General features: G+C 37.2%; 1 protein-coding gene across 4 annotated transcripts in view; it reads left to right on the top strand.

The window, feature by feature from the left end:
• Positions 1 to 27413, top strand: part of SPAG16 (sperm associated antigen 16) — a 204617-nt gene that overhangs the window by 162704 nt on the left and 14500 nt on the right. The gene's annotated exons all lie outside the window — the stretch shown is intronic.

The raw sequence follows: 27413 nt of genomic DNA, 5'->3' as shown, positions 1-27413 counted from the left end.
ATAGTTCCATATAAATCTGATGATTTTTTTGTTCCATTTCTTTAAAAAATGTCATAGGAATTTTGATGGGAATTGCATTAAATTTATATATTACTTTGGGTAATATGGCCATTTTAATTATATTTATTCTTCCTATCCAAGAACAAGGAATATTTTTCCATCTCATTGTGTCTTTTTCTATTTCTCTTAGCAATGCCTTGTAGTTTTCGTTATATAGGTCCTTTACATTCTTTGTTATGTTTATTCCTAGGTATTTTATTTTTTTTGTTGCAATCGTGAAGGGGATTATTTTTTTGAGTTCGTTTTCTAATATTTCATTGTTGGCATATAGAAAGGCTATGGACTTTGTATGTTGATTTTGTATCCTGCGACCTTACTGTATTGGTTTATTGTTTCTAGTAATCTTTTTGTGGAGTCCTTTGGGTTTTCGATGTATAGGATCATATCATCAGCAAAAAGTGATACCTTTACTTCTTCTTTTCCGATATGGATGCCTTTTATTTCTTTGTCTTGTCTGATTGCTCTGGCCAGAACTTCTAGCACCACGTTAAATAAGAGTGGAGAGAGTGGACAACCCTGTCTTGTTCCTGATTTAAGGTGGAAAGTCCTCAGTTTTACGCCATTTAATATGATGTTGGCTGATGGTTTATCATATATGGCCTTTATCATGTTGAGATATTTTCCTTCTATACCCATTTTGTTGAGAGTCTTAAACATAAAATTGTGTTGTATTTTATCGAAAACCTTTTCTGCGTCTATTGATAAGATCATGTGGTTTTTTTTCTTTGTTTTGTTGATATGGTGTATTATGTTAACCGTTTTACGTATGTTGAACCATCCTTGAGATTCTGGGATGAATCCCACTTGATCATGATGTATTATTATTATTATTTTTTTTCATTTTTCTGAAGCTGGAAACAGGGAGAGACAGTCAGACAGACTCCCGCATGCGCCCGACCGGGATCCACCCGGCACGCCCACCAGGGGCGATGCTCTGCCAACCAGGGGGCGATGCTCTGCCCATCCTGGGCGTCGCCATGTTGCGACCAGAGCCACTCTAGCGCCTGGGGCAGAGGCCACAGAGCCATCCCCAGCGCCCGGGCCATCTTTGCTCCAATGGAGCCTTGGCTGCGGGAGGGGAAGAGAGAGACAGAGAGGGAAAGCACGGCGGAGGGGTGGAGAAGCAAATGGGCGCTTCTCCTGTGTGCCCTGGCCGGGAATCGAACCCGGGTCCTCCGCACGCTAGGCCGACACTCTACCGCTGAGCCAACCGGCCAGGGCCGTATTATTTTTTTAATATGTTGTTGTATTCGATTTGCCAGTATTTTGTTTAGAATTTTAGCATCTGTATTCATTAGAGATATTGGTCTGTAGTTTCCTTTCTTTGTGCCATCCTTGCCTGGTTTTGGTATGAGGGTTATATTGGCCTCATAAAATGTGTTTGGAAGTATTGCTTCTTCTTCAATTTTTTGGAAGACTTTGAGTAGAATAGGAACCAAGTCTTCTTTGAATGTTTGATAGAATTCACTAGTATAACCGTCTGGGCCTGGACTTTTATTTTTGGGGAGGTTTTTAATAGTTTTTTCTATTTCCTCCCTGCTGATTGGTCTGTTTAGGTTTTCTGCTTCTTCATGACTCAGTTTAGGAAGGTTGTATTGTTCTAGGAATTTATCCATTTCTTCTAGATTGTTGTATTTGGTGGCATAAAGTTTTTCATAGTATTCTACAATAATTCTTTGTATCTCTACGGTGTCCATGGTGATTTCTCCTCTTTCATTTTGGATTTTATTTATTTGAGTCCTGTGTCTTTTTTCCTTGGTGAGTCTTGCCAAGGGTTTGTCGATTTTGTTGATCTTTTCAAAGAACCAGCTCCTTGTTTTATTGATTTTTTCTATAGTTTTTCTGTTCTCTATTTCATTTATTTCTGCTCTGATTTTTATTATCTCCTTTCTTCGGCTGGTTTTGGGTTGTCTTTGTTCTTCTTTTTCTAGCTTCTTAAGGTGTGAAGTTAAGTGGTTTACTTCGGCTCTCTCTTGTTTGTTCATATAGGCCTGAAGTGACATGAACTTTCCTCTTATTACTGCTTTTGCTGCATCCCAGAGATTCTGATATGTCGTATTTTCATTTTCATTTGTCTGTATATATCTTTTGATCTCTGAGCTTATTTCTTCTTTGACCTATTCATTTTTTAGAAGTATGTTGTTTAGTTTCCATAATTTTGTGGGTTTTTCCCCCTCTTTTTTACAGTTGAATTCTAGTTTCAAGGCTTTATGATCAGAGAATATGCTTGGTACAATTTCAGTTTTTCTAAATTTGCTGATATTGTCTTTGTGGCCCAACATATGGTCAATTCTTGAGAATGTTCCATGTACACTAGAGAAAAATGTATACTCTGTCGCTTTGGGATGAAGTGTCCTATAGATGTCTATCATATCCAGGTGTTCTAGTATTTCGTTTAAGGCCACTATATCTTTATTGATTCTCTGTTTGGATGACCGATCTAGAGCCGTCAGCGGTGTATTGAGGTCTCCAAGTATGATTGTATTTTTGTCAGTTTTTGTTTTAAGGTCAATAAGTAGCTGTCTTATATATTTTGGTGCTCCTTGGTTTGGTGCATATATATTAAGGATTGTTATGTCTTCTTGATTCAGTGTCCCCTTAATCATTATGAAATGACCATTTTTGTCTCTGAGTACTTTTTCTGTCTTGTAGTCAGCATTATCAGATATGAATATTGCTACACCTGCTTTTTTTTGGGTGTTGTTTGCTTGGAGTATTGTTTTCCAGCCTTTCACTTTGAATTTGTTTTTATCCTTGTTGCTTAGATGAGTTTCTTGTAGGCAGCATACAGTTGGATTTTCTTTTTTAATCCATTCTGCTACTCTGTGTCTTTTTATTGGTAAGTTTAATCCATTTACATTTAGTGTAATTATTGACACTTGTGGGTTCCCTATTGCCATTTTATAAATTGCTTTCTGTTAGTTTTGTATCTTGTTTGATTCTTCTCTTTTGTTTTTCTATTGTTTGTTTTTGTTTGTTTGTATTCCATACTTCTTTCTTCTGTTGCTACCTTTTTTAAGTCAAGTGTTTTTGTGGTGGTTTTTTCAAGGGTGGTTACCATTAAGTAATGAAAAGGGTACCTACCATATTCATTGTTGTACCCTTTCTTATGAGTATTTCTGCGCTTCATCGTCCTTTGCTACTGTTAATCTTCATCCTTTCTCCCCCTTTTTTTTTCTTTTGTTGTCACAGTTTAAGTTTGGTTTTATTGTTTTCTTGGTGGAGCTGTTACTTGTGGTTTTGTTTTCTTTTGTTCTTTGAATCTGGTTGGAAAACCCCCTTTAGTATTTCCTGGAGTGGGGGCTTTCTGATGATAAATTCTCTCATCTTTTCTGTATTTGTGAATATTTTTATATCTCCTTCGTACTTGAAGGATAGCTTTGATGGGTATAGTATTCTTGGCTGAAAGTTTCTCTCTTTCAGGGCTTTGAATATTGGGGTCCACTCTCTTCTAGCTTGTAGAGTTTCTGCTGAGAATTCTGATGATAATCTAATAGGTCTTCCTTTATATGTTGTATTCTTTTTTTCCCTGGCTGCCTTGAGAATTTTTTCTTTGTCATTGGTTTGTGTCATCTTCATTATGATGTGCCTTCGAGTGGGTTTGCTGGGATTAAGAAAACTCGGTGTTCTGTTTGCTTCTTGAATTTGAGGCTTTAGTTCTTTCCACAGGCTTGGGAAGTTCTCATCTATTATTTGTTTAAGTATATTCTCCATTCCATTTTCTTTCTCTTCTCCCTCTGATATACCTATTATTCTTATGTTATTCTTTCTGATGGAGTCAGACAATTCCTGTAGGGCTTTCTCGTTTTTTATTATTTTTTAGTCTCTTTCTTCTTCTCTCTGTTGTGCCTCAAGTTGCTTGTCTTCTATTTCACTAGTCCTATCTTCTATCTGGGCTGTTCTATTAGCTAAGCTTGTTATCTCGTTTTTCAGTTCGTGAATTGAGTTTTTCATTTCTGTTTGATTTGTTTTTATAGTTTCAGTTTCCTTGGTAATATATTCTTTGTGATCGTTGAGTTGTTTTCTGATTTCCCTAAATTGCCTTTCTGTGTTTTCTTGTATATCTCTGAGTATTTTTAAGATTGCTATTTTAAATTCTCTGTCATTTGGCTCCAAGGCTTCCAGTATGTTAAATCTTTTCTCCATAGATTTTCCACATCTATTTGTGTTACCTCTCTATCTTTTGTATCCATAATATTCTATTTCCTTTTTCTTATTGGCATCTGAATGTGGTCTTGTTGATATTGTTAATTAGAATTAATAAAGAATAAAAAGGGGAAAAAAAAAGGAAAAACACTCCACACACAAAAAAAGTAATGATTTATTATTTCCCCCTTTTTTCTTTCTTCTCCTCCCCTCCTCTCACCTCTTTATGTAAATATCGTGATGACCTGTGAATTATATTATGCTAAATGGAACAAAAACTGCCTATAACGGAGGGCCTGATTTGGGGTGAAGAGTTCAAGGAGCAAAAAAGGGAGTAGGGACCTACTAAATGCAAAAAAAAAAAAAAAAAAGGAGGATATCTTAGACAAGCATAAAATGATTTGCTTGTAAGTGATGGTCGACTAAGAGATATAATGAGAGAGGGATAAGAGGGAAACAGAAAAAAGGAGAGAAAAAATAATATTTAAAGAAGAAAAAAATAAAAATAATAAGTAAAAATCTGTTGTATTAAGTGGAGTGAAGACTAAATACAATGGAGACTTTGGGTTGGGAGGAATGCTAGTGAGTTAAAAAGCAATGTAAAAAGTACCCAAAGTGCCACAAAAACAAACAAATAAAGGAAAACCAAGAACAAAAGCAGAAAAGAAAAGAAAAAAAAAACAAAAAAACAAACAACAAAAACAAAAAAACTTGAGTCCCAAATTGAATAATTTGTTCGTGATTGAGGATTAAATGAGAGGAAAAGTAAAAGGAGAAAAGAAGGAACGAATAGAAAGGAAAAAATAAGAAAAAGAGAGAAACCAAGGAAGAAAAAAAGGAAAGGGAAAAACAACAAAAAAAACAAAAAGAAAACAAAAGGGGAGAGAGTGAGAGTTAAGGGTTTTGGAGTGTAACCCTAAGGGAGAGTAAAGATGAAGAAAAGAAATAAAATGTAACACTCATGGGTAGTGTAGTTCAAGAAAAGGGTAGCATAAGATGGGCAGAGAATAAAAGGACCGAGGTGGAGGAAATACAAATAAAGGCAATAAGAAAGAAGAGAGAAACAACAACAACAAAGAATTAGTGGAACAAGTTATAAAGTCTGTGGATTTTTCTTGATTTTGAGAGGTTAACTTCTTCCTTTTTCTTTTCTCTCCCTCTTCCTGGTCGGTGACTCTGTACCCCAGGTTCTGCCCCTGTGTCACGCTTAGGTAGGGATTTGCAGTTGATGGGATTCTATGGCAATGTCATATAATTGGCTTTAGTCTTGCTGGTAGTCAAGGCTTGTTGGCGTTTGTAGAGTCCAACAATGAGAGAGAGTTTGCTTTCCTGGAGTCTCTCCCCTAGTCTCCCCTTCCTGAATTAGCAGCCTGGTGATCCAGCTATGAGGCTGCCACTGCTTCTGTCTGGGGAGTAAGAGGCTCAAAGAGCTGGGAAATCCCCACTCTATCCTCACTCAGCGCAAGGCTCTGGGTAAGGCTCTGGCAGTCAGAGCCTCCAGCGTAATCAGGTAGGGCTGGGAGTCAATTGTTGTCAAGGTGACTGTTCAGTGCCTACCATTCAGTTGGACCACTCAACCCAGGCTTTCCACACTTTGTAGCCTGTTTTGGCTGGAAAGAAGATGCACTATTCGCTGCTTGCTATATAGATCTTAATATCTGCCAAGTCCCTCTTGTTAGGTATATCCCTGAATATGGAGGCTCTGTCAATCAGAAGTTGCCCCCGCCCCTTTAGCGAAAGGCACTGAAAAATATTATGCCTCTTGTCTTGGATCGCTGAACTGGGAGAGATCTTATCAATTAGAGCCCCATGGGTGCGTAGATTTCGTGGGTTAAGCTAATTTCAGTGATTGGATCCGCAGCTGTGCTCCAGAGAGTATTTCAGGCTGCCTGCGCACCCCTCCCCCAACGCTTGATTGTTAGTTGGAATGGCTGGGTGAGGTGCCCCGTCCACGGAGAGAATCTCCTGACTAGGAAAGACAGGTTTGGCGCCCCTCCCGGACTACGGCACGGGCGCGTGCGCGCGGCTTCTCAGAGCACGCCGGTGGTGGCCGGCACTCCCCGGGACAAGGCACAGGCAGCTGCACATGTGGGTTGACTCACCACAGGCGTATTTCCTCCTCCGCAACAGTCCTTTCGCTTTCAGTGTGTGTGTGGAACTCCGGGATGCTCTGAGGATAAATTTTTCTGTTTCTAGTTGATAAATTTGTTGAGATTTTGGGGAGATCTGTCGGACGTGCTGCTCACGGCGCCATTTCCGTGACGTCACTCTGATTTTATTTTTAACATTTCTATGATATGTCTACATGTGAAATTATCTTATTTTTGTCTTTCTTAAAACTTAATAAGGAGAGAGAAGATGGCAGTGGAGTAGGCAGATGCACAGACGCCCAGCTCTCAACACCAAACTGGAATACAAATCAATTTAGAAAAAATCAGCATGAAAAACCAAAACTGAACTGATAGAACAGCTCTCAAAAACCAAGGAGCAAAGAGGAAGCCACAATAATCCTGGTAAGGAGTGCCTGAATCTCCTCTGCTTACAGGAACGGAAGGAGGGGGGTGAGGCTTGAGAGCCCAGAGAGGATTTCACAGAGGAAAAAGAGCAGAAACTACTGCTCACAGCCACTTACCTGGCGACCAGGGAGCAAGGTGGGTTGAAAAGACCAGCTTACCTCCCAAGTGGAAAAGACAGGGAGAGGGACAGACTGTGAGGGGCTAAGGTATGCAAGAAACGAAATAAAAAAGCTGACTCATTCGTGCTAGAGGCAGCCATAGCTGGGGGAGGGACTGAACCTTTCACAAAACAGAGCTGAAGTGCTTCCGGATCAGAGATCTCCGGACATCTATCCAGCTCCAATCAGCACAACAAGACACAGCTAAAAACAAGAAGTGGGGAGGAGGGGCAGTAACTCAGGTCTCCATGGAAATCTGAGATACACCTCCCCCTACTGAAGCTGAGAAAAAACCCTGCCCCCAGTGAGATTAGTTGGTGGAAGAGACCTTCGTCTCAGGTTACACCCACAGTATTCCTGGATACAGTTTCAAGGAAGCCCCCTGCTGAGATCAGTTAACAAGACTATCACCTGTTAAGAAAACAAACAAATCAAGACTTCAAAGCTGCCCAAATCCCAAAGTGGATTACAAATAATAGCTGATACCAACCCACGAAGACCTAAAAATAACACAACTGAAAACTGGAGGCAGACAACACCAAGCCTAGCCTCAACCAAAGCTACAAATAAAAAAAAAAAAAAAAAAAAAAAAGAAGATGAGAAGACAAAGGAGTGCAATCCAAATGAAACCACAAGAGACACCTTCGAGAGATGAACTGAGTGATATGGAAATAATCAAACTTCCAGATGCGGAGTTCAAAATAATGATTGTAAGGATGCTTAGGGATCTTAGAACAACAATGGAGGGACAGTTTGAAAACCTAAATAAAGAAATAGCAAGTATAAAAAAGAATCAGTTGGAGACGACAAATACAATATCAGAAATAAAGACCACAATGGAAGGAATTAAAAACAGGATAGATAGAGCAGAGGATCGAATCAGCGAGTTAGAAGACAACTGGAATGAAGGCATGAAAGCAGAGAAGAAAAGAGAAAAAAGACTCAAAAAGTCAGAGGAAACTCTTAGAGAGCTCTGTGACAACATGAAGAGAAATAACATCTGCATCATAGGGGTTCCTGAAGAAGAAGAAAAAGAACAAGGGATAGAGACTTTGTTCAATCATATCATAGCTGAAAACTTCCCTAAATTAATGCAAGAGAAACTCTCACAAATCCAAGAAGCACAGAGGACTCCATTAAAGAGAAACCCAAAGAAACCTACACCAAGACACATCATAATTAAAATACCAAAGCTAAGCGATAAAGAGAAAATATTAAAAGCTGCAAGAGAAAAAAAAGTTATCACCTACAAAGGAGCCCCCATAAGGATGACATCTGACTTCTCAACAGAAACACTTGAGGCCAGAAGGGAATGGCAAGAAATATTCAAAGTAATGCAGAACAAGAACCTACAACCAAGACTACTTTATCCAGCAAGGCTATCGTTTAAAATTGAAGGAGAAATAAAAAGCTTCCCAGACAAAAAACAACTCAAGGAATTCATTACAACCAAACCAATGCTGCAGGAAATATTAAGGGGCCTGGTGTAAACAGATAAAGTGGGAAAAGAATACAGAAAAAAAAAAAAAAGAAAAGGAATACACCTTTAAAGAAGAAAATGGCAATAAACAACTACATATCAATAATAACCTTAAATGTAAATGGATTAAATGATCCAATCAAAAGACATAGGGTAGCTGCGTGGATAAGAAAACAGGACCCATACATATGTTGTCTACAAGAGACACACCTTAGAACAAAAGACACACAGAGATTGAAGGTAAAAGGATGGAAAAAAACGTTTCATGCAAACGGAAATGAAAAAAAAGCTGGGGTAGCAATACTTATATCAGACAAATTGGACTTTAAAACAAAGGATATAGTAAGAGATAAAGAAGGCCACTACATAATGATAAAGGGAGTAATCCAACAGGAAGATATAACTATTATAAATATCTATGCACCTAATATAGGAGCACCCAAATATATAAAACAGACTTTGATGGATTTAAAGGGCGAGATCAACAGCAATACTATAATAGTAGGGGATTTCAATACCCCACTAACATCACTAGATGATCCTCAAGAAAGAAAATTAACAAAGAAATATCAGACTTATTGGAAACACTAGATCAACTCGATTTAATAGATATCTTCAGAACCTTTCACCCTAAAGCAGCAGAATATACATTCTTTTCAAGTGCTCATGGTACATTCTCTAGGATAGACCACATGTTAGGGCACAAAAGGGCTCTCAACAAATTTAAGAAGACTGAAATCATATCAAGCACTTTCTCCGATCACAACGGCATAAAACTAGAAATGAATCACAGCAGAAAAGCTCAAAAATTCTCAAACACATGGAAACTAAATAGCAGGGTGTTAAATAATGAATGGATTAAGAATGAGATCAAAGAAGAAATAAAGAAATTCCTAGAAACGAATGACAATGAGCATACAACAACTCAAAATTTATGGGACACAGCGAAAGCAGTGCTGAGAGGGAAGTTCATAGCACTACAGGCACACTTTCAGAAGCTAGAAAAAGCTCAAATAAACAACTTAACCCTGCATCTAAAAGAATTAGAAAAAGAACAGCAAGTAAAGCCCAAATGTAGTAGAAGGAAGGAAATAATAAAGATCAGAGCAGAAATAAATGACATAGAGGCTAAAGAAACAATACAGAGGATCAATGAAACTAGGAGCTGGTTCTTTGAAAAGGTAAACAAGATTGATGAACCTTTAAGTAGACTCACCAAGAAAAAGAGAGAGAGGACTCAAATAAATAAAATTAGAAATGAGAGAGGAGAAATAACAACTGACACAACAGAAATACAAAATATTGTAAGAAAATACTATGAAGAACTGTATGCCAAAAAACTAGACAACCTAGATGAAATGGACAAATTCCTTGAAACATACAATCTTCCAAAAATCAATCTGGAAGAATCAGAAAACTTAAACAGACCGATTACACCAAAGGAGATCGAAACAGTTATCAAAAAACTCCCAACAAAGAAAAGTTCGGGACCCGATGGCTTCACAACGGAATTCTACCAAATATTCAAAGAAGAACTAACTCCTATCCTTCTCAAACTATTTCAAAAAATTCAAGAGGAAGGAAGACTTCCAAACTCCTTTTATGAGGCAAGCATAATTCTGATTCCAAAACCAGGCAAAGACAACACAAAGAAAGAAAATTATAGGCCAATATCTCTGATGAATATAGATGCTAAAATCCTCAACAAAATATTAGCAAACCGGATCCAACAATATATGGAAAAAATCATACACCATGATCAAGTGGGATTTATTCTGGGGAGGCAAGGCTGGTACAATATTCGTAAATCAATCAATGTGATTCATCACATAAACAAAAAGAAGGAGAAAAACCATATGATAATTTCAATAGATGCAGAAAAAGCACTTGATAAAATCCAGCACCCATTCATGATCAAAACTCTCAGCAAAGTGGGAATACAGGGAACATACCTCAACATGATAAAAGCCATCTATGAGAAACCCACAGCCAACATCATACTCAATGGGAAAAAATTAAAAGCAATACCCTTAAGATCAGGAACAAGGCAGGGGTGCCCCCTTTCACCACTCTTATTTAACATAGTCCTGGAAGTCCTAGCCACAGCAATCAGACAAGAAGAAGAAATAAAAGGCATTCAAGTTGGAAAAGAAGAAGTAAAACTATCATTATTTGCAGATGATATGATATTGTATATAGAAAACCCTAAAGTCTCAGTCAAAAAACTACTGGACCTGATAAATAAATTCAGCAAAGTGGCAGGATATAAAATCAATACTCAGAAATCAGAAGCATTTTTATACACCAACAATGAACAGTCAGAAAGAGAAATTAAGGAAACAATCCCCTTCACAATTACAACCAAAAAAATAAAGTACCTATGAGTAAACTTAACGAAGGAGACTAAAGACTTGTACTCGGAAAATTACAAAACATTGATAAAAGAAATCAAAGAAGATACAAACAAGTGGAAGCATATACCGTGCTCATGGTTAGGAAGAATAAACATCATTAAAATGTCTATATTACCCAAAGCAATTTATAAATTCAATGCAATACCAATTAAAATACCAATGACATACTTCAAAGATATAGAACACATATTCCAAAAATTTATATGGAACCAAAAAAGGACACGAATAGCCTCAGCAATCTTAAAAAAGAAGAATAAAGTGGGAGGTATCACACTTCTTGATATCAAGTTATACTACAAGGCCATTGTACTCAAAACAGCCTGGTACTGGCATAAGAACAGGCATATAGATCAATGGAACAGAACAGAGAACCCAGAAATAAACCCACAGTTCTATGGACAACTGATATTTGACAAAGGAGGTAAGGAAATACAATGGAGTAAAGACAGCCTCTTTAACAAATGGTGTTGGGAAAATTGGACAGCTACCTGCAAAAAAATGAAACTAGATCACCAGCTTACACCACTCACAAAAATAAACTCAAAATGGATAAAAGACTTGAATGTAGGCCGTGAAACCATAAGCATCTTAGAAGAAAACATAGGCAGTAAGCTCTCCGACATCTCTCGGAGCAATATATTTACTGATTTATCTCCACGGGGAAGTGAAATAAAAGACAGGATAAACAAATGGGACTATATCAAACTAAAAAGCTTTTGCACAGCTAAAGACAACAAGAACAGAATAAAAAGACAAACTACACAATGGGAGAACATATTTGACAATACGTCTGATAAGGGGTTAATAATCAAAATTTATAAAGAACTTGTAAAACTCAACACCAGGAAGACAAACAACCCAATCCAAAAATGGGCGAAAGAGATGAATAGACACTTCTCCAAAGAGGACATACAGATGGCCAATAGGCATATGAAAAAATGCTCAACATCACTAATCATTAGAGAAATGCAAATTAAAACCACAATGAGATATCACCTTACACCAGTCAGAATGGCGCTTATCAACAAAACAACACAGAATAAGTGCTGGCGAGGATGTGGAGAAAAGGGAACCCTCCTGCACTGCTGGTGGGAATGCAGACTGGTGCAGCCACTGTGGAAAACAGTATGGAGATTCCTCAAAAAACTGAAAATCGAACTGCCTTTTGACCCAGCTATCCCACTTTTAGGAATATTCCCCAAGAACACCATAGAACGGCTCGAAAAAGAGAAATGCACCCGCATGTTTGTGGCAGCATTGTTCACAATAGCGAAGATCTGGAAACAGCCCAAGTGTCCGTCAGAGGACGAGTGGATTAAAAAACTTTGGTACATATATACTATGGAATACTACTCAGCCATAAGAAATGATGACATCGGATCATTTACAATAACATGGATGGACCTTGATAACATTATACGGAGTGAAATAAGTAAATCAGAAAAAAAACTGAGATGAATCCATACATAGAAGGGACATAAAAATGAGACTCAGAGACATGAACAAGAATGTGATGGCAACAGGAGTGGGGTTTGGGGGAGGGGGGATGGGGTGAAGAAGGAGAGAGGGGTTAGGGGAGGGGAGGGGCACAAAGAAAACCAGATAGAAGGTGACAGAAGACAATTTAACTTTGCGGGAGGGGTATACAGCACAATCAAATGTCAAAATAATCTAGAGATATTTTCTCTCAACATATGTACCCTGATTTATCAATGTCACTGCATTAAATTTAATAATAAAAAAAAAAAGTAAAAAAAAAACAAAAAATGTGCCTTCTCAGTGTGCACACCGTTTCCTTTCTGCAGTGCTGGACAATCATTAGTCATTATTTCTTCATTGTTTCTTGTCAATTCCCGCAAGATTCTCCTTTACACTATTTTTATATACTTACAATGAAACTTTCTGTTCAATTCTGTAGGTTTCTTAGCTTTTCTTTATATGTCCTATGCTTTATTTTTTTTTATGACAGAGACAAAGAGAGGGACAGACAAGGACAGGCAGGTAGGAAGGGAGAGAGACAAGAAGCATCAATTCTTTGTTGCGGCACCTTAGTTGTTCATTGATTGCTTTCTCATATGTGCCTTGACCGGGGGGCTACAGCAGACCGAGTGACCCCTTGCTCAAGCCAGCAACCTTAGGCTCAAGCTAGTGAGCTTTGCTTAAACCAGATGAATCTGCACTCAAGCTGGCCACCTTGGGGTTTCAAACCTAGGTCCTCCACATCCCAGTCCAATGCTCTATTCACTGCACCACCGCCTGGTTAGGCTGCTTTAGTTCTTTGTGTTGCGTTCTGATGGACTTCTTCAGACTAGTCTCAGATTTACTAAATTTTATTTGGTTAAATCTAGCTTCCTACATAATCTTTCTATTGAGATTTTATGTTTCTATTACTAAATTCTATCATTTATAGAATTTGTATTTAATTCTTTTCAAATTTATCTGCCCTTGTTTTATTGTTTTGAGTTCAGATACATATTAATTTTTTAACTTAATACATAATCTAAATTTTGAGTGGTGATGTTATTTCTGTATTATTTCTCAAAAAATTTCCAATATCACTTTCTTCTCAATCATTTATATACAAACTCCAAGTCAACACCACAACAGAAATTTCTCTGGATTTTTAAGTTGCATACAGTGATCATTCCTCTATTATTATTGGACTTTACTTTTATAACCACTTCAAACATTCTTCCTGAATGCTGAGAAGTAAAATCTCCATGCTCACTGTTTCTCAAACTACTGCGATGCATCCTCCTTTACTACTTAATAGCTAAGTATTCATCTCTATCAAGACTCAAATTCTGTTCTATTAGACTCTATTCTTACATCATCTCCTTCAACCTGGCATTTTTATTCCATCTACATGTGATGATTTCAAAGTAAATCACACTCTGACTCTCAGATTCACCATTAGCTATTTTGCATCTCAGTCTAAATTTGTATAAGATACCTTATTTTAATATGCTAAATATGGAACTCTTGCTTCTCTTTCTTCCTAATTGGCTATTTTGTTCATCTTGTTATCTTAGTCAATGTTACCCTGTTTATTTCAAGAAGCAAGAGAACCATAGTTCACAGTTATCATGAGACTGTTTATTTTTTAAAAATCTCTTTACATTAGCATGCAGTGAAAAAGAATGAGAAAAGGGATATTTTAAATCTTGTTTGACTCAGTATCTCCTGCATATATTATATCTTTTTTTTTTTCTAACAGAGACAGAGAGAGAGAGTCAGAGAGAGGGATAGATAGGGACAGACAGACAGGAAGGGAGAGAGATGAGAAGCATCAATCATTTGTTTTTCGTGTGGCACTTTAGTTGTTCATTGATTGCTTTCTCATATGTGCCTTGACCATGGGCCTTCAGAGCAAGTAACCCCTTGCTCAAGCCAGCAACCTTGGGTCCAAGATGGTGAGCTTTGCTTAAACCAGATGAGCCTGCGCTCAAGCTGGTGACCTCAGTGTCTCGAACCTGGGTCCTCCGCATCCCAGTCCGACACTCTATCCACTGCACCACCGCCTGGTCAGGCTTAATTTATGTATTGACTATTTAAAAATGTGATGAGTGAATGCAGAGTTCTGAACAAATGAAAGCACAAGGATTTCTCTACAGCACTATATCACAGCATCTTGATTCATCTTTCTCAACCTTCTAATTCTTTGGATATTGAACTGCAAGCTAAAATTATTTAAGTCTCAGGATATACTAATTGCTACTTGGAAACATTGTATAGCATCATAGTATCCCATGACTTTGGAGCACTGGAGAATTACCCAATTTCAGTTATTCTTGTCTCCTCCTAGTACCTTTTAGATCCTGGCTTTGCCTTTCACAAGATAGATAATCTTGAGAAAATCATTCAGTCCTTTTGTAAAAAATGAATGATATAAAGACAGTGACTATTATTAGAAAATATATGTCATGTGTTTAACATAGTGCCTGGCAACTAGAAAATGCGATTACTACCATTTCTACTTACACCATTCCTTATTGTTGTTATTATTACTATTATTAGTACAGCTAATGATTTTAACCATTTGTGTTAAAAAAATATACAGAAACAAATAAAATAACACACAACTATATGAGATAAATTTCTCATATTTTTATCTCATTTAATATAATATAAATTCCATTAACATAAAGTTGCAGAACATATTTTGCATTTTAACAGATAAGAAAATGGATTTCTAAAACTATGTTAAGTAGATTATGTAAATCCAATACAAATAGATATAAGCTTCAGTTGGAATATTTTGTAGTTCTTTTCTTCATTAGAATATACCATTTTAATAATTAAGCAGTAAGAGTTTTAAGTTTGATCTGAGAAAGGTTGTTTTTTCTAAGGTGTAGACATAAATAAATTAATTTGTATTATTTTTTCTTTAAAGCAGAGATAGACAAGTACCTGAAATTGTCTACCTAAAAAAGTTATCCTCACTCCATTTTAGCAAAGGAAGCTCAATTTCTGAATTTTTTGAATTTGAATTTTTGTTATTCAATCACAAACAGAAAGTATTTAGTATCAATCTCTGGCCACTTTATATAAAGCAATATTAGCAACACTTAGGTCATGCTGCTATTGATCCTCTGAAGGATAAATGATGTCAGACAGTACTTATACACCCCAAAAATTTCAATTTTGTTTACTTCTTCAGCACTCCAACTTGATGTCATCTATCATTTAGCTGGGCCAATATTGATATTTAATGTCAGTTCTTATTCATTCATTATTGCACCCAGATAATGCATAAGTCAAAACTTTCAGTTATGTGGTAAAAACACCAAAGCAAGTTCTATTTGAGGAGATTGGAAACAACAACAGAATAAAACTTAAGGGACATGTAACATATTAATTATTTTTTACGTAATACCTGGCTGATTTTAATGCTCCTACATATCCAAAAATCAATTTTATATCTTTCACACTAAGTTTATACTGTGAGATCTTTATCTTTTATGAAATAACCTTGTCTTAATGTAAGAAAAAATTTTGATAGAAAAAGAATTTTTAAGTAAAAGATAAAAGATTTTCTACCAACAGAAAAATAAAAAATTAATGAGCAATTACTTTTAGATATACTAAATTGATAGAGGTCTTTTCTCTTTATTTCTATTGTGCTCTGTTCTTAGAAATTTAACAATGTAGATGACAAAACATAGTACATTCAGGATCTTATTACCCTGCCATCCAGGTTTAACCTTCAGTAATTTCTACAGTTAGATAAAGATAAATTCAAGCATTTGTAATTTTCTTGATGGTTCCACAAAAAAATAAAAGCAACATGATTATGTCATATTTCTTGATACTTCCTTTTTTACTATAAAACTAATCATTGTTTTTCTATATGTACATCCTTTGAATGACTATTTCTTTTTGGCATGTATGAAAACGTCAGTAATCGTCTTTAAGTTAGGAACTCTTTTCTGAGCACCTACTAAGCCTCAGGCACTGCTCTAAATATTGAAGGTACAACAGTGAAGAATACCAAATCTTGTCTATGGACTTTGTATTCTGGTAAGAATCATAGACAGGAAACAAGTAAAAAAAAGAATAATGTCAAGAAAATAAATGTTACCTAACCAGCATACATTAGGGTAAAAAAGAGTAATGATTTGAGAGTTGGGGCTTATAAGTAACAGAGTGGTCAGGGAGGGACTCTGAGAGAATGATAGTCCAGGAAACTGTGCAGAGATCTTAAGTAGAACTTCAAGCAGCGGTGGCGGCAAAGACCAAGTTCCTGAGGTGGTAGAAGTGTGGCAGGATGGAGCGACAACACGTGGAGCACGCCAGGATTAGATCAAGCAGGTGAAATATCTGACATGTGAAAGATTACTATACTATTGTTATTGGTTAAAATGTGGGATGGCTGAGGCCGTGGTAGAGAAACACCATAGCATTATCTGTGGCTTCAACAATGTTTTGTGGTTAAAAAGGCAAAAAGTGCCCCTCTATAGGCAATGTGATAGATGATTTGGCTGAGTAACACCTTAAGTTTTTTACCCCAAAGCTTTTGATACAATTCTTGGTACAGAAGATAACCAATAAATAAATAGTCATTGATTAGGAAATATCAGAAAGTCACTGCAGTTTAGAACTCAAGAGGTATTTAAAAGAGGACATAGTTAAGACAATGTTTGCTGTGACAGGATTAAATTTATTTTATATTTTTGATCCTAAAATATTATTTTAAAATTTACTTTGCAGCCTTATTTTAAAATATACTTTGCAGCCTTCCCATGCTTATTCTGAACATATAGCTGCCAAAAATAGTTCAAAATATATTTACTATTATTATTTTTTTTTACAGAGACAGAGAGAGAGTCAGAGAGAGGGATAGACAGGGACAGACAGACAGGAATGAAGAGATGAGAAGCATCAATCATTAGTTTTTCGTTGCACACTGCGACACCTTAGTTGTTCATTGATTGCTTCTCATATGTGCCTTGACCGCGGACCTTCAGCAGACCGAGTAATCCTTTGCTTGAGCCAGTGACCTTGGGTCGAAGCTGGTGAACTTTTGCTCAAACCAGATAAGCCTGTGCTCAAGATGGCGACCTCAGGGTCTTAAACCTGGGTCCCTGGCATCCCAGTTCGACGCTCTATCCGCTGCGCCAACGCCTGGTCAGGCTATTTACTACTTTTATCGGAAATGATGTCACTGCTAAGGATAGTCATTTCAGCAAGTGGTCTTTTAATACAACTGTTTTATTTAAACAGTTTTCAGAGGACAAAAATATTCTACATAATATAATATTAATATAAAATTATACATTTTCCTGTAGTCATGATCAATTGTAATCAGTCCAAATTTGCATGTGATTTAAAAAGTCTGGTCCCTGGCCGGTTGGCTCAGTGGTGGAGCGTCGGCCTGGCATGCAGAAGTCCCGGGTTCGATTCCCGGCCAGGGCACACAGGAGAAGCGCCCATCTGCTTCTCCACTCCTCCCCCTCTCCTTCCTCTCTGTCTCTCTCTTCCCCTCCCACAGCCGAGGCTCCATTGGAGCAAAGATGGCCCGGGTGCTGGGGATGGCTCCTTGGCCTCTGCCCCAGGCACTAGAGTGGCTCTGGTTGCAACAGAGCGACATCCCGGAGGGGCAGAGCACCGCCCCCTGGTGGGCAGAGCTTCGCCCCTGGTGGGCATGCCAGATGGATCCTGGTCGGGCGCATGCGGGAGTCTGTCTGACTGTCTCTCCCTGTTTCCAGCTTCAGAAAAATAAAAATAATAATAATAAATAAATAAATAAATAAAAAGTTTGAAAACTACATGTATGATAACAGCATGAATTTTTAATAGATTGTTTTACGTAAAGGTATAATGGCCAACATACCATCCATTATCCCTGAATCACATAATTAGAGCACAAAGACTTGTCACACCAATTTACTCAAAAGCACAATTACAAGCTAACTTGATTATCCCCTTTAATGTAATTTTCCCCACTTAATTGCATGTCCGTGGGTGAATGTGACCCTGTGAATCCATACCTTGAGAAGTGACTGCTCGTTAACACGCAAAACTACAGGCAGAGCGGAAGAATCTGCCCTTCGTCTTCAGAAGTTTAAGTTGTATACTCAGAGTGGCCCTGCAGGGAAAATATTTTAAAAGTAAAAGTTACATTTCTCCACAGATGGTCTGGAATTTCCTGTGGCAGATTGAACAGTGGTCTTGGGGCCCAGCATGTCAGTCACCACCATGCTCAGCCTCTCACCCCACCCCAATTCAATAACGGTTATCAAAAACTCAAGTTTTCTAACTAAAAAAAAATAAACTGCCATATTTAGATTGCATTCAGAAACCTGAATTTATTATATTTTTCCTAAAGTATTCAGGTTTTCAGCTCTGGCTGGTAGCTCAGTGGATAAAGTGTTGGCCTGGCGTATGGACATCTGGATTTCAATTCCCAGTCAGGGAACACAGGAAAAATGGCCATCTACTTCTCTCCTCCTCCCTCTCCCCCTTCACTCCCTTTTTCCCTCCCACAACCAGTGGATCGATTGATTAGAGCATGGCCCTGGGCACTGAGGATGGCTCTATTGGACACATCAGCCTCAGGTGCTAAAAATAGCTCGGTAGGCTAGCATCGTCCTGAGATAGGGCTGCTAGGTGGATCCTGGTCCAAGCACATTCAGGAGTCTGCCTCATTATCTCCCCTCTTCTCACCTAAAAAATAAAATATTAAAGTTTTCTTACTCATTGATTTTAAAAACTTTCAAGTGTTCCTTGACTTGTACTTAGATAGTAAGGAAGAAAAATAATTCTTTGTTTCTAGCTTAAATGCTGATGTATCTACATCTTTTACTTGATCTGAGCTAGAGAAAACTAAGACCACAAAGATGTGGTGTGCTATTTGAATTAAACAAAGCTATTCAAAATATCTCTTGTTAGGCTGAGGGACAAAATTCTTTTTTATAAACTAGTTGGTTTTCAGTTTACATACCCAAATACAAAATTATGAAAGAAACCAAATCATTAAATTATGGATGGCTTCCGTATTATGTTATGGTTTGCATATCTAAAAATGGTAAAGATAGACTTTGTTTTTTGAGATTCTAACTTTTCTTTCCACAAAGCATTTTTGTGGATACAGTTTCATACCATATCTTTAACAAAGCATGATTGTTCCTCTTGTGGAAAAACAAATCTAGAGTTTCTAAAAAATTCTGTGCCAGCACAGCCTAACAAAACGACAATTCTTAGAAAGGCTATGAATTTAGTTAAATATGTAAGTATAGCTTAACCCTCTAATCTATTTTTGTGAATCAAACTATAGCTTTGAGAATCTTTTATCTAATCACTTTAATATGGCACAGCCAAATATAGCCTATTATCATAAACTTGAGTCTTAGCAATATAAACATTATGATGACACAAACCTATGCATAAATTATCATTTTTACATATATAAAACTGCCTTGATTTTATGTGATTGCATTTATGTATATATTAAAGGAAAATAAATTTATTGCATGTTATCCCAGCAATATTATTACAGTGAACACTCTATTAATCAATAATAATTGGCCACTTTAAAAGAGATTTCTGCCAAATAGAGTAACACTGTATGTTGCTGTCACAATAAGTAAAACAGATTTAAGAGAATTTGTGTGGATCTACCTGTATCTTCTACAATGATTAAAGACCAGCAGGACAAGGAGAAAAAGGACAGTAATTAAGAATAGTCATTAAGTTGTTGTTGCACTCTTTGCTAGATGATTTGTTTTATTTCACCATGAAGAGGTAAAAATACACATATATTTTTAAAGTTGTAGCTAAGCACTTAAGAAATGATTATTTTGAATTTACTACAAATATGAATTTGTACTTTGTTCATAGAAAGCACTCTATAAATATTTGTGGAACTGACTTAGGTAAATTAAAAAAAAATCATAACTTTTTCCAACCAGGAAAGAAACAGATTTGACTGGATATTTTGGGATATGCACCTATGGCAGCTGCTAGTGTGATCATTCAGGTTCCAAGCCCCTCCCTGACCTCTAGTCACTGCTGCAGGGAACACAGTGACTTAATTCTCGCGAGAAGCCCTGCCTCCTTCATCCATTGCTCTGGGACTGTGTGTAAAAGGCCTGATTTTCTCTCCTGATTAAGGACAACAGATTAATGAGGTTAAGTGTCTGTATCATTACAGTTGTCATCCCTGGTACACTATTTAAAGTGCAGTAGAAATTGTGGCTAGCTTTTATACTTCACGGGGGCCCTGTGATCTCCAGTTCTTTTAAAAATGTAAATTAGGCCCTGGCTGGTTGGCTCAGCGGTAGAGCGTCGGCCTGGTGTGCGGGGGACCTGGGTTCGATTCCGGCCAGGGCACATAGGAGAAGCGCCCATTTGCTTCTCCATCCCCCCCCCCCCCCCTCCTTCCTCTCTGTCTCTCTCTTCCCTCCTGCAGCCAAGGCTCCATTGGAGCAAAGATGGCCTGGGCGCTGGGGATGGCTCCTTGGCCTCTGCCCCAGGCGCTAGAGTGGCTCTGGTCGGACAGAGCAAAGCCCCGGATGGGCAGAGCATCGCCCCCTGGTGGGCGTGCTGGGCGGATCCCGGTGGGGCGCATGCGGGAGTCTGTCTGACTGTCTCTCCCCATTTCCAGCTTCAGAAAAATACAAAAAAAAAAAAAAAAAGAGTTTGAGAACTGTAGGAGACAACCCTGCACCAATATAAATAAAAGTTAACAGCAGAGCAGGGGTTACTTGGAGACAAGAGATCTTGGAGTATGTTAGCCATAGGGAGACACCAGCCTGGGTTACTTGAGTGCATGTGCGTAGGATTCTTGGAAGAATGCCTCGAAGAACCAGATGTCCTTTATGACTGATAAGCTCTGGGACTCTGACTCTTCTCGTGTCCTTGTTCATGAAAGAAACAATAGTCGTGCAGGGTTGGGGATGAAACGGATGGGAAAAAAGGCTGGTATAGCTTTCCAGTTTTATCTGCTGAGCTGTGGCTTTTGGAACTCAGTAAACATGCAGAGGTGCAGTTTCTCGGGGCTGTTCACCTAAGAGTTTCAGCCCTCTGCCCGATTACTTGCCTATTGTGTCTTTGCCTTGTGAGTCCGAACCATGAATAAATTCGTAACAGAGAACCACTGATCTAATATATCACATATTTTACTGATTTATTTAATTTATTGTATGATTTTCCCTGGAACTATACAAGTCCATAAGGTCAGGACTTCTGTCTTCTTCATTCCCATATTTTCACTACTTAAATCAGTACCTACTACTATGTAATAGGCTCACTCAATACCTCTTTGATAATGAAGTAATAGGGTTTCCAATGGCCCAGACAAATTTGCCTGGTTTCTAACTCTTGCTTACACTTATGCTACAAACTAGAAAACTACGAGAAAGTAATGTTTACTAGTTTCTCAGTGCCTCAGAGACACGAAAATTCACTCAACAGTACCTGCTTAATGCACTGAGACTACGGGCCTTCAAACATTCTTTTTAACATACCATTATTTATGCTCAAAACACGTGAGAACATTTTATATCATACATAAAATTCATATTGCTTAGTGTGAGCTCCAAAAACTCTTCAGGAAATTTACACATTGTTAACCTTATCATAAATTCACCACGTTCCCCATAGCAATGTGGTAGGCAGTTAGACACGAGCAGAACAATGGCTTATAGGCGAGGCACAGAGGATCACCAGGGTGGAAAGCCCCAGGTGCCTAGCAATGGACTATGGTAAGGTGGGACCTCCTCCCTAGGGTAACGTTTTCTTCCCTAGCATATTGCTGGTCATGTGGTTTCGACCCCCTGGCCTTTCATATCACTGATGAGGAGATTTGGACCCTCGCCCGACCTTTTCTCCCCTGGCATATCGCTAGTTACGAGGTTCTAGAACCAATTAGAGGAAGAACAAACAAGAAAGCCTCTGTCTTTGACTATTAACTGTAAGTTCCTTTTGAATTTACACCCATTGTATCTCTTGCTCTTGGGCCTAAGCTAGGGACATAGTACAGCTCAGTGAATATTTGTTTCTTTATGTACATTCATTATCTCCATCTGTTTCAAATTATTATTCTGCCTTATGAATTTAAATACCTGCTTTTTCAATTTGTTCTTTGCTGACCCATTTCCGTTGATAGTTTGTTAAGGTGCTACTACTTCTTTCCGAGTGTTCTGCCTTAGTAACAGAGTGTGCTCTTGAAGTACTAAGTGCTACTTCATTGGCTTCCATTCCCCAAAGGGTCTTAAGTCAAGTCATGTAAGCTATCTTCCTTGTTTAGGGCTTAAGAGCTTGGACATTTCATTCATATTAACTGGGTTTGAATCCTGGGTCTATGTTTTTCTATCAAAATGACTTTGGGAAAGCTTTATAAGATTGCAAATCTTGTTTTTCTCATCTGAACCGTAGGGCAGTGTAATCTAACCATAAATACGAAGGATTAAATGAGATAGTGAATATAAATCACTTTGAACAAGTTATTGTGATTATGTAATGTAGTGTTATGCACTGAAGATGAAAACTAATTATTTTTGAGATGCCCTGCTTCCTTATACCCGGGGCAGGATTGGGGTATAAGTTATTACTGCCTAGCAGATTGATAGTGGCATAGGGGAGGAGTAGGTACAGACCTTAGCAATCTGACCTTCTGCTGTCCAGGGCTTTATATTCCCTTCTTCTTCAGCCTTGACTCCTTGAGCATTCTCAACTTTTACCTTCTGTTCCCATTCTAATTCCATAGCTTCTTCGCCTTATTTGTGTCATTAGGGTGCTGAAGAAATGACATAATGAGCTCATGCTCAGTGCTGCACAGGCCTGTCCTAAGAGACACACTAATGAATCAGTATACGAAAAATGTTTGAAATACTAATTTCTCTCTAATGAGCCTAAACATTTTATTATAGTTACACCTTAATACCAAGTTGCAGGCCATTACCTTCACATATTGAAAGCAGCTGATGTTTTAGGGCTTAATGTTTCTGCTATGTGCTTGATGAACCCTCTTTCTTGCCCATTTCACATAGTAGGATTTTCAGTTATGAAAATTAGACCACTTAACAGGTATGTGTATGACATTTGATTTCATTATTTATTTATTAAAAAATATTTTCTGATAATAACCGTTTGTGCTAATTCCATTAAATTTGAATTTTAAAAACACTAAAAGGAGAAAATAAAATAAGAAAGATTTATCCTACTACCTAATCATAATAATAATCATTTCTAGTTTAGTTCCTGGTTTTCAACTCTGATTTTCAACATATGCTTTGTGTGTGTGTATCAGATAGTGTAAACAATCGTGTTTGCTGTTTCTTTCACTGAAGTACATGTGTATGTTTTCCCTGTACACTCGTCTCACACCGTATCTCAGTTCACTTTTCGCAATCTCACTGTATCACGGATTTTAAAATTGTACATATCTAATTTTTTATCTTGGATTTTTCACTATATCGTGGGATTTTACGTAGGTTTAAGAGTGTAGAAATTTTGCGAGTATAGAAAGTGTTTATAAGAGTGTGGGAAGAGTTAATAACAGTGTGGGAAAGGTTTATAAGAGTGTGGGGCCCTGGCCGGTTGGCTCAGCGGTAGAGCGTCGGCCTGGTGTGTGGGGGACCTGGGTTCGATTCCAGGCCAGGGCACATAGGAGAAGCGCCCATTTGCTTCTCCACATCCCCCCTCCCCTCCTTCCTCTCTGTCTCTCTCTTCCCCTCCCACAACCAAGGCTCCTTTGGAGAAAAGATGGCCCGGGCGCTGGGGATGGCTCCTTGGCCTCTGCCCCAGGCGCTAGAGTGGCTCTGGTCGCAGCAGAGCGACGCCCCAGAGGGGCAGAGCATTGCCCCCTGGTGGGCAGAGCGTTGCCCCTGGTGGGCGTGCCGGGTGGATCTCGGTCGGGCACATGCGGGAGTCTGTCTGACTGTCTCTCCCCGTTTCCAGCTTCACAAAAATACAAAAAAAAAAAAAAAAAAGAGGGTGGGGAGGGTTTATAAAGCCTTAAAATATATATAAATAATAAAATAAATATAAGGTTGCTACTTCACGGATTTCTGCCTATCGCGGGGGGTTCTGGAACCTAACCCCCACAATAGATGAGGGACCACTGTATTATCAACTTTTGGAAATGCCATTATAATAGTTTAATAATAGTTTATGTATTTATATGTTACAGTTTTATCTATGTACATATATATACATGCATGTTCATCCATTGAGAATTATTTTCTTACATTTCTACTGCTCCATCTTATAAATAATATTGTGAGAACTATCTTTGTGACAAATAGAAATCTGAGTAATTGAATTATTTGTATGTATCCTAGCCTTGTCTGGGTAGCTCAGTTGGTTAGAGTGTTGTACCATTATGCCGAAGTTGTGAGTTTCATGCCTGATCAGGGCACATAAAGAATCAACCAATGAATACATAAATAACTTACTCAAATCAATCAGTAAATAAAATTTAAATAAATATATAAATGCATCCTAATGAGTTAATATATTCAATATATTTAAACATTTGTGATATACTATGGTATATGTTTCAGGAAATAGAGTACATTTGTTAAACATCTCAGATTCTGAAGTCAACCAGATCTATGCTTGAATCTTTATTTGAATCATTGTACCTAGGTAATTTTAAGAAATTCACTGGACCTCTTTAAACCTCAGTTTCCTCATATGTAAAATGGGATTATTGCACACAATGAAATATCTCTAAAAAACATTTTCTTTGAAGTTTTTGTTTTCTTCACTTAAATTTAACACAGAACTATAGCTAACCATTGTTTTACTTACCTCAACAAGTCTTTAGTACATAACTTGCTTTTCCCAGGTAGTCAGTTCATCCCTTCCCCATACCTTTCCATCTCCGGATCCCTCAACACTCACACTGTGCTGTTAAGATCAGCAGTGTTCTAGTATCCTAACGCCTGTGAGAGGAGCTGACTGGCGGGTGGCCTTCCCTTTAGCAGGAGGGACGAGGTGGAGGTATTTTGAGCTTTGAGAATAGTCCAAGTATTTGGTTCTGTATTCTCTGCATCTTCTATCTCTTCTTTTTTTCCCAAGTGATCAGAACAATCAGGGTTAGAACTCATATTTACCATTTACCTCACGACTGCTTTGGAAGGAGTTGGGCTAAAGTAACACTTCTACTAAGCTCCATCTAGGCAGTCATTACCAATTGGTTTCACAAACAATTTTTGAGATCTAACCTGCTTCAGACACTGCCATAGGCACTACATCTGCCTCACTGGCTAACTGGAAGTGTAGCTAAGTTGTTCTTTCATTACCAAATATCTCTTGGTTATCAAACCTGAACACAGACTTATTGCTATCACGTAATAGGTTATATTCATTTTACCAAATGCATATTTTGCCATGGCTTCTATCTTGGGAAATGGAAAATTCTGACTAAATGATATCATTCAAAATTGTTTATAATATAATACCTACTGTTTTATTAATAAAGCATTTAGCACAGTACTTGATTCATTAAAAGCATTTAATAAGACTATTTTTTAATATTATCAAGTAGTTATAATTGGTCTCAATAGCAGTGCATGTTAAATATAAAAATATTAAAGTTTTAAATATTTATTTTCACCCCAGAAGTAATTGAACTATTTTTTAAGTGTGTTTCCTCCACTTTTAATATTCAGTGGTATAGAGCACACTTCAAAATGACCTTTAGTTCATAGCATCCAGACAAGAGAAGCACATCACATCCATAATCTGCCCGTGGTATAAAGTGCATCCAAATTAAATTCTGATTAAAATTTATTCTGTTCTCAGAATTGAAAAAATGTTCATTTTTTTTTTTTTTTTTTTTTACTTCTGAAAGATGTTTGAAAACCCTTGTATCTGGAAAAACTTCTTTCTAATTTCTGAAAATATTTCCTGCTAAACCTGAAAAGTTCCCTCTTCTGTAAATTAAATTTACTAATTTTTCACAATTCTTAAAATACGTTTACATATTTGAAAATATTCCAAGTTCTGCATGTGCCTTTTAAGTCATAAAAAAGATTAGACATTCCATTTATTAGATCAGAGACAAGGCTGTTGCATTGCTTCACCTGTGACTACAGTTACAGAATTTTAAAACTAATGGCATTTTTTCATTATTGATGTGTTTAGGGAAAACAGCTCCCTGGGAGTGTAATACAAGAAGCACATTTTTGACAGAAAGGATGAAATCAATGAGTAAATGAGAAAAACTGTGAGCTAGTTGAAAATGGAAAGAAAAATTGTATAATAATTAAGTTATTATCTTTAACATTTTAGAATATTTAGAAAGAAAATGAGTATGATTTTTCACTTGATGTTAAAAAAATTAAGCTGAAACTGAACTACTGTATATTGAATGGGAAAAAGTATAGTGACTTATCATAAACATTATTTAAGGGACAGATATGGCCCAATTCTCATATTTAATTGGTGAGTAGACAAAGAAATTAAATGACAATGATGAGACTGAATAGAGATTATGAGTTCCTTTGTTTTTTTATGTCTTTTATCCAATTACATTTGTGCTTATCTTATTGCACAAAAGCCACAAATATTTCAGTAATTTTGTCTAATAGACCCAAATAGACACTGTTTCCTTGCCATCAATTTTACCTAGTGAGTACCTTCTGTGATTAAAAACTCTTCTTGTGTTCATTTGTTTTCCTACCTCTGTTTTCATTTTTACTCTACCTGAGATGTAAAACTCAATATTAACTAATTACAGTATATAAAGTGAGATGCTTTCTTAATGCAGTTGTTTCATGTATATAGTTTTTATGTGTAAATCACATATCATACTGAGTGTGGCAAGAGTAGGTTTACAGTTGTCAGTATGAAACAATTCATTCTTGTATTATTTATTAATTATTGTATAATTTTTACATGAACAACTGTAAACCTCTTTTTGCTCCACCCTGTACACATGATATGTATATATATACATAGATAAATTACATGGATGTGTGTATTTTTTTATATCTTCTAATATAATGAAAATAATCAAAATGAATAATTTTCTGAAAAATAATATTCCAAAGTTTACTACAGAATTTCATATATTTAAATTATCATTTTATAACAACATGTTTAAGACAAAGGTATAAAGATGAATACCTGTTAGAAGAGTATATTCTTTTAGATTTAATAAAATTGTAGGACAAATTTATTTGGTATA

This window comes from Saccopteryx leptura, chromosome 7, assembly GCF_036850995.1.
Source record: "Saccopteryx leptura isolate mSacLep1 chromosome 7, mSacLep1_pri_phased_curated, whole genome shotgun sequence".
Taxonomy (NCBI): Eukaryota; Metazoa; Chordata; class Mammalia; order Chiroptera; family Emballonuridae; genus Saccopteryx; species Saccopteryx leptura.
This window is presented reverse-complemented; position numbering and strand designations above follow the sequence as displayed.